The sequence below is a fragment of the Melanotaenia boesemani genome, chromosome 14 (genome assembly GCF_017639745.1).
Source record: "Melanotaenia boesemani isolate fMelBoe1 chromosome 14, fMelBoe1.pri, whole genome shotgun sequence".
NCBI lineage: Eukaryota > Metazoa > Chordata > Actinopteri > Atheriniformes > Melanotaeniidae > Melanotaenia > Melanotaenia boesemani.
In genome coordinates, this window is record NC_055695.1 from 35327800 (window position 1) to 35333536 (window position 5737).

Below are 5737 nucleotides of genomic sequence, written 5' to 3' on the forward strand. Positions count from 1 at the left end.
ATATATTTGGTCTGTTTTTGACATATAGTAATGCTTTGCTACTTATATTGTGTGTTCTTTGGTTAGCACCATTTGCTAATAAGTCACTACTGCTTCTCTTCCTCAGTTTCCCACAAGAGTGAGACAGAAGTGACAGTGAGGGCAAAGTGCTTCAGATCCATGAAAAAGAGCCAGAAGCCGCATTCATTGAGTGTAGGGAAATGGGGGCAGCGGGAAGAATTTACTTATTAAATATCACCTCAAACGGCAGTTAGTTGCAGTTCTGGGTTTTGATGCTGCTGTAATTTTTGCTGTTAATGTCTGTCGTTCAGAGGCATTTTCTACTCTGGTTTATTAATGTGATGGGAACTATGTAGCTCTACATTTATTGTCAGGAGTTTTTTTTTTTCATTTAGACGAAATAAGGGGAAACGATGCATATTAATGAACATTCAGTCAAATGTAAATATAGCTCAAGGCTAATTTCCATCTGTAGACCCCCTGGCAGGTTAATGGTACTACAGAAATGCACACTAGACAAAAATAATTCAGTATTTTATGTCTATTCAGTATTTTAACATATAAGAATATTTGGCTAAAACATATAACAAGTTTAACAACTTTAGTTGCTGTGTTTTTATAAGTCATACCAGTTTTAGGGCTATCATTCACTGCATGGATATAAAAACACTTCACATGGTACTGTTTCTATCAACTTCTTTTACAGGTGGTTCTCAAAGACACTAAACCTGTTGAGCTGCTGACGTACCAGTGTTCATGTGTTGCTGGGCTTGCCCTGTGCAGTCATGTTGCAGCCTTGCTGTATCAGTCTGCTGATTACAGCCAGAAGGGACTTACAGCTGTACCCCCAACACAAAGCTGCACACATTCTGAACAGCAGTGGCACAAACCTCGTACTCAGGTGAAAAATCCAAATTTTTTAACATAATGTTGTTAGTTACACACATAGAAAAACATCATCTTTAACGTTTACATTTCTTTACAGGGCTTCAAACCTGGTCCGACCAATCAGATGGTGATAGTATCAGCAAGACCCAAAGAAAGAAGACTGGCTGAAGGAATCCGGTAATACATTACACATAGAATAGTTCATTTATTTTCCTTTGTCTGTTTCATTGAATTTCCCTTTATAAGCATGCACACATGCACACTCTTCTTCTTAACGCACACAGCTTGTTAACAGTGAGGCACAAGAGAAGGCATAGATGCAGTGAGTACATAGTACATGGTAGATGATACCAAACCAACAAGCAGCGTGAACAACTTCTTAAGAATAAAGTCTACTCCAAAGTTTGGCAGGTCAGAAGGTTAAACTGAATTGATCTCATAAAATATTTGACTGAACATGTAAAACAATGACGCTATGTTGTAATTGCAGGAGTAATTTATACAAAGCAGCCTGAAACCTGACCTGCGAGCTCCCAGACATGACTGTGCTTCACCTGAACGAGGCCTATGAACAGATGCCAAGGGACACTGCTCCACTTATAACCACCGTGGGGATTTCAGGGGCTATACCACTGGTGGACAGTGCCTTTGGCAAAGTTCAAGAAGGAAGTGTCCTCTCCTATCTCCTCCCAGCATGGAGCCCACCTAAAACGTGTTTGCATTCCACTGCAACACCACGACCATCTGTACCTCCCTCCAATTACTTCTTGGGCCCCACCAAGTGCTGCTTTGTACTGAGCCATCATCAGCAACTCCACATGATGTCTCTGGAAACATCACATGACATGGCCCACCGAACTGAGGAGAGCACAAGGCAGCAAAGCTCTCTGCAGGAATGGCACCTCTTAAGGAGGCTGCGTGCGACATCCTCTAGATTTAGGTATGTGCACTTTTCACCCAACAGGATATATAGTTGTAAACAAACATGATGATCCTGTCGGAATAAGAAACTGTGTTAAATATGATTTTGTTTTTAAAACTTTGCCTTCATATATATATATATATATATATATATATATATATATATATATATATATAATGTTTAATTATATACTGTTTATCCATGTGATGTGCTTCAGAGAAGTTTGCCATGTGAGAGGACAGTCATCGGCAGAAAGCTTGGCCGTTCGAATCTCCCGGTCAGGCTACAAAACTGCCGACATGAAGAGAGGCCTCGAGCTGGAGCCTAAGGCAATAGAGGAGTATTGTCTGGCGAGGGACGTCAACCACTACCCATGTGGCTTCATCATTCATCCCGATGCGCCGTGGCTTGGGGCTTCACCAGATGGTCTGATCTACGACCCAAAAGCTGAACCTGCATTTGGACTGGTAGAGGTTGTAATGGAAAATTTACACATAACCCTTATATTCTGTAGACTACACTTTGCATTGTTAAAGCTTGGCTTATGTTTTACTCAGGGAGGAGAATGACTGTGTACCCAGATAAGGATTTAATGAGCTCCCCTTCCCCCTTTTCTTTTCTTCCTTGTACCAGGCCATGCGGGGTTTACTACAATGACCTTCGACCTCGATGTTATCAGCTCATGCTCTGGCTATATTAACCAAGCACACATGTTTCTCTTCAGACTCACTTAGCAGATCTTTCTGACTATGTGACTCTCATTGCTGATCAGCTCTTAATTAAATACTTTGTTTGATTCTCATTTAGTGTGTGATCTTTAATAAATAATATTCCACAACAATCTGGCGTTGTCGGCAGAATATCTTGAGTGACTGACCGGAGGACCAGAACCCGTGACTGCTCATCCTGGAGGATTCTTCAGCCCTGGGGTCAGCCTTAACCGTCAGGGGACGGCGGAGGGACTCCGTTCAGACACCACTGATATCCAGAACGAAGTCTGCGTGTGGAGCAGCACCCAAAATCACACACAGTGAGAAGTTTTCATATCGGAGTCTCATTTACCACCCTTTTCTCACTATCTTATGAAAATAGGGTAGGAATCCCACTATCTTGCGAAGACAAGGTAGTGACCTACCCTGCTTTCGCAGAATAGTGAAAACCTATTCTACTGAGGTAGGGTAGGTCAAGTCCGGCATCGAAGTGAAAACTTTGGTGGAAATAAGAGGCTTTTTAGAAATTTTTGTGCCTGAGTGTGGGCTACTCGAAGAAGAAAAATCCAACAGGAGACGTCCTAGTTGCAAAATGGGAACACAGCTGGTAAGGAGAAGGAGGGTGAATGGGACCCCCCAATATGTAACAAAGGAAAAAAAAAAATAAATAAATAAAAGGGCCAAACAATAATAGTTAAGGACATAAATATAAGTAATATAATAAATACATAAATATTTCAAATAGGTGCACCTTATAAAATAAATAAAGAAGAAATAAATATATAATAAATAAAATAAGCTTATTGCTGAAGCATAAAAGGAAAGAGTAATGAAACCAAATAAGAAGATAACAAAAAGAGTCAAAGAGTGTGTGAGTGTGTGTGTGGTTGGAGATTCTCTCACATTCCGAAGCAGCAGAGAGAGAGGACACGTTGCTGGTAATAACGAAGCTCTGTCTAACAGTTTGAGTAGGATATGAGAAATTTCATGAAGAAATAAAATGGTACTTTTAACAGTAAAAACTAAATTAGAAGGAGATGCTAAATTTACGTCTGGAAAAGATCCAGATAATGTAAAATGATCTGATCAGGCTGAGGAAATGTTTTGCTCTGCTCCAGAATACTTAATACACACAAGGACACCTTCGGGTTGTAAAAGCTGGTTGTTTGAAAAAACTATAGTTTTTGAGTTTCAGCTGACTAGTATTTGCATTTATAAAATATTTTTTTATAAGAATTTCATTCTTTTCTTATGGACACCTTCATCACAATACTTTAATTTTATTGCGTTCTTTCTACTTAATTTGTGTGTTTTTTTTTAAACTTGTCAAACATGAACAATTTTTACCTTAAAGGAAATTAGATCTGTTAAATCTGAACAACACTTTGCTTGTAATGAAGAATGCTTTTGCTTATACATACACACACACTGAAGATTTACTTTTAGCATTGTCAAATCTTTGAGAGAAAACACTTGCATCTTTCCTCAGACACATACATAATCTCTATAGGATAAATATTAACCCTGTTTTCCTTTTTCTTCTTTTCCCCCTCCCTTCGTCTCTGTCGGAGACACCCTCTCCTGAAGCTCACAGGCTGCATACCTGACCCGACTCAGTTCTTCTGCCGGGATAAAAGTCAGCAGAGACCCACTGATATATATATATATATGTATATATATATATATAAACTTTCTATCACCACCATGTCCTACGAACTGATACGGATGCCCATTCCTACCAGCTCCACTGATACTCTATATGATTCAAGAAACAAAGACAGAAGATACTCCAGCATTTACCACCAGAGTTCCTCTGCTTCTAGTTCCAAAGAGACTAAAACCAGATGTTTGATGGACATGTAAACATCTGTTTTTCGATGGTAGAACACCATCCTCCACAACGCTCCTGATCATGCGTTTATTCAGAGGACAAACCAGGACAAGAGCTCTTCGACCAGCTCCGAGGTGGCGTGGCCGCTGAGCTCTGAGGGGCGAACAGAGAGGTGGGTGCTGGGGGCCCGAGGTTGGAAAACCATCCGGTTCTACTGACCAGAGAGAGAACATCCATGTGGTGAAAAGGGTCATTGGCCATAAAATCAAAAGGCGGTTTGCCATCTGACTGATCCACGGCAGAGCTGACTCGGAGATGGAGGCAGTCATGTGACCAGTTAAAATAATAATGGTGAGATTGTTCTGATTTCATACTATAAATAATTAATGACTTGATGCAAAACTTTGTTAATATAGCTACTGAAGCTAAGCAGATCTACATCTTTTATGGAAAGAAAGTGTTAAAGAGTAAACAGAAGAAAGCTTCACTTCTAGACATTTCCCACACAAAAGACTCGTTCACAGCTGGAACGAGAGACGCATTTACAAATACACGCACGCTCACTGCAACGAAGTACCTGCTTGCTACTGACATCACATAACATGACATGATGAGTTACTAACCCTGTCATGTTTTGTTTTCATGGTTTAGAAAGAACAGAACATGTTTAGCGAGCTGGTGGCAACAACCTTTCCTCAGTTATCCAACACTGATCGGCTCATTTATAAAGGAGAAAGAAAATGAGTAAAACGAGATGAAAATAATGTTTTATCTATTTGATCCCTTCAGATGCATCCTAATTGTTACTCACTGACACATGAATCTATATTTTCTCCAGATTACCGTCTAACCGTTGACCCAGGATCTGATAAGATGGTATCTCTCTCATTCCTACAGCTGAAGTTGTGAGAGTGAGTAAAACCTTCCTGCCAGAGGTGGAAATGCCAACATACTGATCCTTATGTACATTTCTGTAAATACTGAACGGCAGTTTCCTGCTTGGTTCTCTGTGGTGATGCAAACTGCAAGTCCCCTGATTTCCTGACAACTTAAGTGTGTGCATGATTCACACTAAACTGTTCATGTGTCTCTGGGTTCTGATTATTTTAATTTTATCTTTCACAAATGGCTTAGGTTAAGGTTTTAGTACTCTTGGTACTGTATCTAGAATCTATATTAAACAAGGATTGAATCTGAAACAGCTTTAAAGATACAAACTGAAGACATAATGGATTTATTTTTCAGTCGAGCAAACTAAGAATCTGAAGTCTGTCTGAAAACAGATGAATCAATAAATAAATTGCTTAGAGCGAATTTCCTAAGACCTAAAGAAAATGCTGATGTATAAATTAAATTACGTTAAAGGAGTTCCTCTATTAACTGTCA

The 5737-nt window shown here is 39.6% G+C and overlaps 1 long non-coding RNA gene across 1 annotated transcript; it reads left to right on the forward strand.

The window, feature by feature from the left end:
* The first annotated feature begins 866 nt into the window (after window positions 1-866).
* Window positions 867-1401, forward strand: LOC121652634. The gene is made up of 3 exons (XR_006012647.1): window positions 867-901; window positions 986-1065; window positions 1379-1401. It is a non-coding gene; the product is annotated as an uncharacterized LOC121652634 (long non-coding RNA).
* Window positions 1402-5737: the final 4336 nt, after the last annotated feature.